Consider the following 11,682-nt stretch of genomic DNA (forward strand, 5'->3'; position numbering starts at 1 on the left):
AGAAAAGCACCTCCTCCTGTGCCATGTTTTCTGGGTTCCAAGGGTCTGGAAAGTAGTTTCATAGCTGATTACACAGTTGCCAACTCTAGGTTGGGAAATACCTGTAGATTTGAGGGGTAGAGCCTGGGGAGGGCAGGATTTTGGGTGGGGAGGGACCTCAGCAGGGTACAATGCCATAGAACCTACTGCCCAAAGCAGCCATTGTCTCCAAGAGAACTGATCTGGGTCATCTGGACATCAGTTTTAATAGCTGAAGCCCTGACTGCTACATCACATTGGCTGTCATACAGGGGCCATCTCAGCAGGATATAAGGACACAGAGTCCACCATTTTCTCCAGGGGAACTATCTCTGCCATCCGGAAAGCAGTTGTAATTCTGAGTGATCTTTAGCCCTCACTTGGAGATTTGCAACCCCCAACAGACACTAAGGGGAAATTTATTTTACCTCAGAACATCAACAGCAAACTGTTTAGAATGTTAGAGGGAAAGGCCAGTGAGGCCGCATATGCAAACGACCTCTGTGTTCCGAGGCAAAGGCGAATCAGGCCACATATGCAAATGACCTCTGTGTTCTGACTGGATGTAGGGGGGAGAGGAAGAGCAAACTATTTTGAATGTTGGAGGCAGGACTCAGGCAAAGCAGCCAGTGGATAGGGAGACCCTCTGAATGACAGATCAGAGAGCGAACTGATTTTGGAGTGTGTTGGAATGTTCAGGGGAGTCCATGACTAAAATAGAATTATATATACCGGAGGATATCACTGGCCAAGAGGAGGAAGAACATTTGCTAGGAACTTATCATGGTCAGTAAAGCAGTCACTAAGTCTGAATAGTTTCTCAATAATGTCTGATTGGTGTCAGAAGAACCAAGAGAGAGGTAGGTCCAATTCTATTGCTGCTATGGAGCTAAATTTTTGTACAGCATTATACATTTTTGCCTCACTCATATTTAAGGAAGAAAAGCATACCTAAGAAAAAGAACATATATAAGTCTATAGCATTCCATATTTTAAATCCCACTGCCTTCTGGCTCTTTTAATGGTCTCACTATATATCCATGGCCTAATGCAGGAAGTAGGACAGCCTTGGTGAATGTGTTATATTTTGCTACAGTGTAAATTATCACCCTTGATAGATTGAGGGGTATAGATGCAATTGGTGTACCAATAAAGTGATGAGGCTCAGATTGCTCTTGTCTGAAAGAGGAAAACAAGCTTATCATCAAAGTTTGATCACTGGTCTTAAGCTAACCTTGTTTAAAACTGGGAGGATCCTAGTTGTACTTCGCTGCGCTCTCTGGCCTTGCCACCATGGGTACAGTACCCCCAAATTATAGCACAGCACATAAGACCAGTATGCTTGTATCCTCATTGCCCAGTACCTATATTGTTATGTGTACAGGGCTAGGTTAGGAAAGCATTTAGTAAATACATTAAATTATCCTAAATTTTCACTTGACTTATTGTAATAATTGAAACAGAATGTATGTGATGTCATATAAAGTATTATTCTGAGCGGGTTCTAACTGTGCAACAGAAGCCCATCAGTCATACCATTTAAAATTACTATGCTAGATTCCTTTTGCATTCCTTCAGAAGAAGAAGAAGAAGAAGAGAAGAAGAGACTGGATTTATACCCCACCCTTCACTACCCAAAGGTGTCTCAGAGCGACTTACAATCTCCTTTCCCTTCCCCTCCCCACAACAGACACCCTGTGAGGTAGGTGGGGCTGAGAGAGCTCTGACAGAAACTGCTCTTTTTCAAGAACAGCTCTTATCAGAACTACGGCTTGCCCAAGGTCATCCAGCCAGGTGCAAGTGGAGGAGTGCGGAATCAAAACCCGGTTCTCCCAGATTAGAGTCCGCACACTTAACCACTAGACAACACTTTAGAGTCTTTCAATATTCTGAATTATCGCAGCCTTTCTTAGGGCTTTTTTATTTGGAGAACACTCATAGGATTACGCAGGATCAGGCAATAGGTGATATGAAAGACCCTACCTGAGACTCTGGAGAGCTGCTGCCATTCTGAGTAGGCAGTACTGATCTTGATGGACCGATGATCTGATTCAGAATAAGGCAGTTTTGTGACCTTATTTGGGTGGTACTGACACAAAGCTCCTTACCTGATGTACCTGCTGGGTTAAGCTGGACTCTTTTTTTATAACTATCTATGTAGCTGCGGTGGCTCAAGTGGTTAAGACGCTGAACTGCAGGCTGTGGAAGGTTGGTAGTTCAGCAGTTCGAGACCCGGGTGCCGCATGATGGAGTGAGCTCCCATCTCTAGTTCCAGCTCCTGCCAACCTAGCAGTTTGAAAGCAAGAAATTGCAAGTAGATAAATAGGTACCACTTCAGTGGGAAGGTAACAGCATTCTGTGCATTTAGTCATGCCGGCCACATGACCATGGAAATGACCACAGACAGCGCTGGCTCTTCAGCTTTGAAACTGAGATGAGCACCGCAACCCTAGAGTCAGATTCGACTGGCTTTCGAGCAAGGGAACCTTTACCTTTACCTTATGTAGAATTAGTTGGTATTTTTATATTATTTTACATTAGTCAATGTTAAAGGTATTATACATGTATTTAGATATTCTTGTCTATGATAATTAAAATAATAGTAATAATATAAAATGGCTACTAAGACTCTTTAATAGTTCTCTTGTGCTATACCAGAGATGAAACTCATATTGCCAATGTACATCTTCTGCCAGGTGATAGTCAGGTATTGGAAAGCTACATAGGAGTCTAGAACTCCTGAAGTGCAAACGACTATTTTTAGTATCTTGACAGAAGCCAGGAGATGAGAAACAGGTTAATAAGTATAATTAACAATATCCTGCAGATTATTCTTTAATGAAACCTAGTTAATTTATCTGTGTCATACGTCTTCATCTACAATCGTATGCACAAGGGTTGTAGCTGAATCTACCAGCCGGGGCACAAGTCAGTGTGATCCTCCTCTCCTGCATAGTGCAGACAGCACAGGTGAATCCTGGAACATGAGTTGCTAGCTCTGCGGGGCCATGAAATAGACAATTCTTGCAACCAGGGTCTCTGTTATCAGGCTAGATCTGTTAATGAGGACCAAGTTTACTACTCAGCCATTCAATAAATACAGACTGTTTATCAGATTTTTATCTTACCTTTCTTCCAGGAAGCTCAGGCTGACACATGTGTGTCTGCCTCCCTCTGCCATTTTATTGTCACCACTGCCATATGAGGCAGATCAGGCTGAGAGGAAGTGATTGGTCCAAGGTTACCCAGCAAGCGTCCATGGCAGAACAGAGATGTGAACTGTCTCTCTCCAAACCTAATCCACCACTCTAACCACTGGACCGCAGGCTTCTTCTGACTATTTAAATTTCACTGCTCAGAATAGTGATCTGGTAGTGTAATCTTTGGCTGTGATGGGACGTCAGTCTGTCATATAACAGGAAACAGCACATACATATACCTTCTGCAATGCAGAATGTTTTTTTTAAAACTCCTGCAAACTCATCCAAACTGTAATATGCTATGTAATATACACACAGAAAGCCTGCATGGCTCTTAAATTCATTTAAGATAAAGGGGAAACTATACTATGGTCCCGGTCACACGGGCCAGAAAATGCGGGAGGGAAGTGTGGCTGTTTGCCCCGGAGCAAAATAACGTGTGGCCGCCCGATCACACGTCCCGTTGATGTCCCGTGGTTAGGGGGTGAGGTGCCGATCACACGACTATCCTGCAGCGTGGCAAAGAAGCGGCGCGGCGCAATCACAGCAGCAATCGCTAGGCACCGCTTCCATGGCAAACGGGTGGGTTTTTTTACTTAAGTTTGTGCGCATGTGCCGTTGGGCGCTTTTGCGCATCCTGCGGAGACTTGGGGGGGGAAACCCTTGTTTGCGAAGGAACACCAGCGGGCGCCAGATGCCATGGGATTCCACCAGAAACGCGATCAGACGCCCGCCCTTGCCCCATGGTGTCCAGAAACCAGTACCTCATAAGTACTAGTTTTTTAGTCCACATCTTCGGCGGGACGCCACGGGATAGCCACGGGAGCACTACGCTTCCCAGATGTTGTGGTGTGATCGCACCCAGAAAATCCGCCTATCATCCGTATCTTTAGCGCGGCAAATGCGCCTTATAACCGGGGCCTATCAGTGCTTTCCTAAGCAGCATTACACCCTTGTAAGTCAATTGACATCAGTGAGCTTAGAAGGATGTTACTATTTGTGTACACAGAGCTGCAACCTTCATTAAAATGCAATGGGGAAAGATACATATGCAATGTTTTTACATGCATATTTAAGTCAGCCCACCCCAAATGTATCAATTAATTTGAGAACAAATTCTTTTCTGAACTTCTTCCTATCTCTTACACAGTTCTTACTACCATATTTCTTCAAGGTTTTATAAAAATATCAAACAGAGGGATTTGCAAAACAATGTATATTAAAAAATATATCATTTCCCCCAGAAGGATTATTTTGACTGGCACATGCCTAGCAGACAGATTTATTGATCATCACACAATAGCTCAAGCTGATGCTTGTTTCAAGGCCACCCTTCCCCATCTCTCTCAATGATTATTTTATTGACCATGGCCATGACCTTGGCAAGCTCTTTTTCTGTTTCTCTTGCCACAAAAGAATGGCTGCAGCTGAAGAGTACACCAGAGACCAATTTATTGAGGGTTTTTTTTCCTGTAGTATATCTTGAAAATTCTTGTGGAATAGATAAAATAAACTAAAAGAGACAGGCAGAGAGGGGTGCTTACCTCCTTATGTTAACATACAAAAAACTTTGCTGCAAATTCACAAGTTAAATAGTGTTGCCTTGGTTTATTATAAACTTGTCAGCCTTTCTCAGTCATCTTCCTCTTACAGCCTGAATGGAGCTCAGAACTGTTATTTGTTTTTCTAAGCGACTTTGAAAGATTGTTTACAGGAAGTGAAATTTTTAAATTACCCCCATTCCACTGAAAAGATGGTGCAAAACATTTTGGTGCCAGGCTGGAAATTCAAATGGTTCCCCTTATTGACTACTTGTAGCATGAAGATGGTTTTAGATTTAGCATTATAGGCTGTTGAATATTGTTTATGCTGTTCTTATGCCCTGTTTAAATATTGATAATTCTTAAATTGTTGCTTTTATGATCTTGCCTGATGCTGACAAAATTCCATTTAATTAAAGTTTTTCAAGATACCTGAATACAACCTCAATTACTGTAAAGTGTTTGTGGTTGTCTTAAGCCCCAGACCAACAGTTCTAACTATCCAGTCTCTTGTAACCATATTTAACAACTTTCATACCACTCTTCACAGTTGTTAGAAAGTGCTCGATTGGTAAAGCACACAAATTATATTTCTCTTTAATTATAGCATCTGCTTCCAAGCCATATTAAAGGCCAATGTTCCATTTCCTTTCCTGCTGTTGAGGATGATTCTGTGATAAGGTTCTCCGTACTGCTTGGAATTTAAGGCCTAGTGCCAAGCCATCCAGTTTGAGTTATAGGAGGAAATAATAGGAAGAATTAATCTTTTCTGTAGTTTGGGAGAGAATTCACAAAGGACAGCCATTCTTCACTTTTTAAGTCAGGTTACTTACATCAGGTGTGTAAGATGGGAAAGTCATATATCTGAAAGACTCCAAAATTAAATTTCTAGGCTGCTTGAAATTTATGCTCCTCTTCCTAATGTGCAACTGGAATCCATAGAAACTGCGACTGCAAACATCATCTCAGAAACAGCAGATACATGCCTACAGTTTTCACACTCCTATGCTGAAATGATTTTAGTAGTATTTAGATTTATTTTGATACAGATAAGTAAGGTGATCCATCAGGGCTGGTGCATAGGTTTAGCTAAAGAGTTATATCATAGCAGGCAACGTGGCTATATTCCTTTGTACATACAAACTGGCATTTTTTAAGGACACTAAAATGTCATATTTTAATGGAGCTGACAGGGCCGTCCTAACAGTTTTATCCATCTGAGACCAGTGTCTTCAAAAAGATGTCCACTAACCACAAGTCACAACTGAAAACTTCTAAAAACAATATAGGAAGATACCCCAGTTTATGAATTCTCTGCCTATAGCCAGTATAAATTCTTATGTATCAGGCAGTATTATGGGATCAGTATAGAACAATTGCTATAGAGTACAAGAGAAACATTATTACTAATGCTAGAATATTTTGTAAAAAAAAAAAAGATCTTGCCACAGTGGTGCATGTTCTGGTAGTATCTACTACAATGTTCTGTACATGGGACTACTCTTGAAAATTGTCTGGAAGCTACAATTGGTGCCAAATGCTGTGGCCAGAATTCTGATTTGAGTTGGTCATAGTACAGTTCCTATTACAGCTCCACAGGGCCTGCAAAACGGAGCTGTTCCACCAGGCCTTTGAGTGAGGTGGCGGGTGCCTAATTATTCAGCTTGCCTTGTTGAAGTTTTCCATCTCTGTATGGCCCAGACTAAGAAAGTCCCCATTTTGGGGGGGTTACGGCCTACCTGGTTCAGTCATTTGAGATTATTATACCTCTCCAGTAATAGTGCTACCTGTCTTCAATTACTGTGCCTTTTTATTTTTTGTTGTTTTAACTATTTAATTACTATGATTGTTTTAATGACTTTGTAAAACTGCTGTTGTGATCTGCCCTGAGCCCACTTGTGGAGAGGGCAGAATATAAGTTGAAATAAATAAATAAATAAATAATAAATGAATGACCAGAACTACATTACTTCAGTCTTGTTCCACCTTCAATGGCTTCCAGTTTGCTTCTGGGCCGTAGCCAGGGTCCTGGTGCTTATCTTTAAATCCTTATGTAGCTTAGGGCCAGCATACCTTAAGGACTGCCTACTTCCATATGGAGCTACTCAACACTTGCAGTCATATTTGGAGGCTCTGTTCCATGTGCCCCATGATAATAGTCTAGATGTTGGCAACATGAGAAAGGGCGTTCTTGGTCATGACACCAAATTTATGGAATTCCCAGGGAAATTTGTCTGTTTCCTTCTGTCATTATTTTCAGCCAGTGAGAGAAGACTTTTCTGTTTTGTAATCAGGTAGATAAATTAGTCCTTACACCACTTTGATTGACTAAAATGATGTCCTGTATTGTTTTGGATTTTTTAAATAAGCTATAAAAACAGTGAGATGTCAGAAGAGGTGTTTCCTCCTATTTGAGAGAGAAAAGGAATAACTATCCTAAGAGAATACCTTCTGTAACACAAGCATGCATCATCTAAAAAAAATAATCCTGTTTCTTTAGAACAAATTTTCTTTGAATGCAAACTGGCAGATTTAAAATTAATAGATCAACTAAAAATCATGCTATTAATTAATTAAGATATCCAGTTATTTTAATCACATTTAATCGGGGGAGAATGATTACAAATGACCATGATTTTGAAGACAGCTATGCATACATTCAGTAGAATGCAGAATGAGCAAAGGGTGAAAAACCAGCCAATGGAAAAAGATATCTTTTTCCTATCTATCTATCTATCTATCTATCTATCTATCTATCTATCTATCTATCTATCATCTATCTATCTATCTCAAGGATATTTAAAATGGAAAAAAATGTTTGAGTTACTGCTGGGTACGATGGGAACCATTAGTTATTGTGAGAACTTGAATTGTGGTCAGTTCAAAACAAAACTTAATGTAAGGAAAGATATAGTAAGAGGGGTGTTTATTCTTCCAACTATTGAATAATGAAGATGCGATAAAAGTCATATAGATGAGTGCACTATTGACTTGTGCATACCACCATCCTCTAGTATTCTGTACATTTCCTCTGATTCACCCATCTTTGTCAGTAGAAGGTAACATTGCCATTTAGAAATATATTTTTCCATTTGGAAAGGAACCTGCAAGTCCTAACACACTAAACTTTCTCACCATGGTGTAATGGTTAGAATACTGGTTTAGGAACTAGCAGACCTATGCCATGAAAGCTTGCTGAGTGATCTTGGGCCAGTCACATACTTTCAGCCTAACCTATTTCACAGGCTTGTTGTAAAAATAAAATGTAGGAGAGAACAATGTAAGCCAGTTTGAGTCTCCACTGAGGAGAAATGGTGGATTATGAATGAAATAAATAAGATAAAATAAAAATACCATGTTCACATTCTTTCCAGCCTACCCTAGTAAACACTGGAAACCAAGGCTGCTGAGAGCCACCATAGGCCCCTGGACAAAGATTCCGCCTGCCCCCTCCATATAACCCTGATCCAAACCAAATGTCATAACACAATTAAGAAATCACTTAGTTTGCTGTTACCATGAATCTATCGTAATAAAAGAATTGGCCTTTCATTCCATGTCTGCTTATTTATTTATTTATTTACTTTATACTCCACCTTTCTTCTCAAAGGGGACCCAAAGCAGCTTACATCATTCTCCTCTCCTCCATTTTATCCTCACAACAACCCTATGACATAGGTTAGACTGAGAGTGTGTGACTGGCCAAAGGTCACCCAGCAAGCGTCCATGGCAGACTGGGGTTTTGAACCTCAGTTTTCCAGATCCTAGTCTGACACTCAAACCACTACACTACACTGATCAGAGAATACAGCTGGGAGACTTGAAATTGGCCACCAGCTTCAGGATGACTACTAGTTCCAGGGCCAAAATGGAAAGCCATGGGAAAATCCTGGCCGAGGTGAGACAAATCACCACCACACCATTTAATAGTATGCAGAATATTAATTAGAATATTAGAATATTTGCAGTTGAAACTAAGGATCTCTGTGGCAGGCATAACTTAGAAAATAATGCTACACGTTTGAAAACTTGCCACCAAGCCCAGAATGATGATGGAAGGTAGTGCCAAAAATGAAGGGAACTAGAACACCCTGAACCAGGTTATCTTCACAACAGACAACATGTAATAAGATAACTTTTAAGCAACCTGTAATGTATCTCTAATACTCAGATCCCCAATCCACCATGGAAGGATGCTGGATGACACACTGTCAGACAGACCTACCTCACAAGGCTGTTGTGAGAAAAAAATGGAGAACAGGAAAACAATGCAGCTTTGGGTCTCCATTAGGGAGAAAGATTGAGTATAGTATTTGTTATAAATATAATTTTAATGTTATGTAACGTTATTTAAAAGATTACATCATTTTTCACAGCAAAGTAGCATTTACAAAGGGCTACTAGATCTTCCCCCAATACAATAATGATTAGAGTTGGGCATGAACCACAAATTTTGACCAGTTCATAGATCGCAAAGTGATGTTCATGAACTGAAGAACTACGGCCCCTGCCACACGGCAGGAAAAAAAAAACATGGCCAAAGTGAAAACGACACACACCAAAAACGACACACGGCGGCGGGATCACACAGATCCCCTGAGCCGCCGCGCCGTTTCTCCCCGGCACGATCAGATGCCGGGGAGGAAGCCACCGACGGGAGACTGAGGCAGCCAGCTGCGCATGTGTGTGCATGCGCAGTTCGGCTGGGAGCCTTGGATGCGCCGGCAGAAGGATGCGCCAGCGATCCCACAGCTGTGCTTGCTGCGTCCTTTCTGCTAAGTCTACCTCTGTAGGTGGTTTATTTTAACAGTGGATTTTCAGCCTGAAGGGCTGGATCGGGGACAGGTGCACGCCGCTTCCCAGATGTTGCCGTGAGATCATTTGCTGCGCCCCTGATCCGTCCTTCTCCTGGCCCAAAACCTTCCATGTGACCAGGGTCTACCATGAACTTCCAAGAATTTTGATGCAGTTTGTGGCATGTTCATGGGGGTTTGTGAAGGGCAGAAAGCAGGGGTTTAGATGGCTCTGAGCCCTTTAAACTCCTGCTTTTTGCTCTTCATAAAAACAGCTGAGCCCTCCCTGCCATTCAACTGTTTAGTTTTAATGACTCCCTCTGTCAGCATCCATGCTGGAAACTTTCTATTCTTTTTGACTTGCATGGACATTTTAACCAGCCTTTTATAGGATTCAGGATAACCAAATTTGAATCCCCTTCGGCTTTCACTTACTTTAAATTTTCATTTTTTTAAAAAAAAGACTGAAACAAAATTTGAAGTGAGCTAAAGGAGTTAACAAGATCCTTCCAGGGAGTGATTGAGCAATAGCAGGAAGGGTTGTTTTGTCTAAGCAGGACTAGTGATGGTCCAAGTAGTGGGGACATAGGTGCAGAGATCCTAGTAGATAGAGATTCAGTAAATAGCAACATGGATGGGTTATGTTCAGCAAAATTGCTCATTTATTAATTAAAATATTCATATCCCATCTTTCGCAAGAGCTCAACAAACTCAATTTTAAAATATACAATAAACCCACCTAATAACCTGTTTAAGTCTGCAACTCCATTAAAAGCCCTGAAAAATAACACAGCTCTGCAGAGCCTCCTATAAACCTCTAAAGATGGCACCTCTCTAGTCCTCACTGAGTTGATTCCATAGAGTGGGAGCTATGATGGTGTTTGGAGCTCTGGCCAGGAGCTCCAGGTTTGCAAACATCCCAAGGAAACAGTATGCAAGATTCAGGTTTGTTTACAAGGAAATTTTAATAAGCAACGATCAGGCTTACAGAAATAGTAGGCTACATTCACATCCGCTGTATCACAAATACACACATACAACAGTGAAACATCTAGACCTTGAGACAAGATGCATAGCTAAACCTAAGCATCTTATACCCTAATTGCTGGCTATGAGTAAAAAAATCATTACTCAAGCTATCCCAAACAATGAGATGGCCAGGGCATCTCAAAGTTGGCATCTAGTGTTGAGAGGAAATAAATCAGGCTTTGAAGATTATAGCTGCTAACAAGAATGAGGAGAGAAATATCCTCTTGGGAGCAACCTGATGGCCATCCCTTACAAAACTAAAGGCAACTAAAGGTCAACTCTATCTTGTAACAAAGATAGAGTTACAAAGGCTATACAGATGGATAAAACATGTACTCTGGTCAAAACCAGGCAGGCTACCTTAAGTGCAGGGAAAGCTCCATGTTGACCACAAGGAGACTTACCTGCCTGGAACAACATGTGAAGACATCAAACAACCATGATTGCAGTAACATGCTATCTCTGGGGCTGCCCCTGAAGACAGTTCAGAAACTTCAGTTAGTGTAAAACGTTGTGGCACATTCATTGTCAGGACTGTCCATGAAGATCACATTACACTGGTCCTGAAGTCTTTTGTTTAGATCCAATTTAAAGTAATTTGGAGCCCTTCATAACCTGGGGCCTGCATAGTTGGACACCATCTCCTAGGTGGCAATTGTGGTGCTCATAATAGGATCAATCTTAACAATCCCCCCCCCCTCTTGAGAATATTGGCTGTGGTCACACAGAGCATTAGCCACGCTACAGAGATGGAAGATAGGTGGATTTTCTGGGTGCGACCAGACCACAACATCTGGGAAGCGTAGAGCTCTCATGGCGAACCTGAGGCTTCCCGCCGAAGATGTGCCATAAAAAACTAGTACTTCCGGGGCACTAGTTTCCAGAAACTGCGGGGCAAGGGTGGGCATCTGATCACGGTTCAGGTGGTAGCTCGTGGCATCCGGCGGCCACCCATGTCCCGTCGCGAAAAAGTTTCAAGTCTCCATGGGATGCGCATAAGCACCCAACGGCGCATGCACACACTTTGGTTAAAAAACACAACCCCCGCCACGCTGCTTCTTAGCCGCGCTGCAGGATTTACGTATGATTGGCACCTCCCCC

The sequence above is a fragment of the Gekko japonicus genome, unplaced genomic scaffold, assembly GCF_001447785.1.
Source record: "Gekko japonicus isolate JY-2015 unplaced genomic scaffold, Gekko_japonicus_V1.1 scaffold61, whole genome shotgun sequence".
NCBI lineage: Eukaryota > Metazoa > Chordata > Lepidosauria > Squamata > Gekkonidae > Gekko > Gekko japonicus.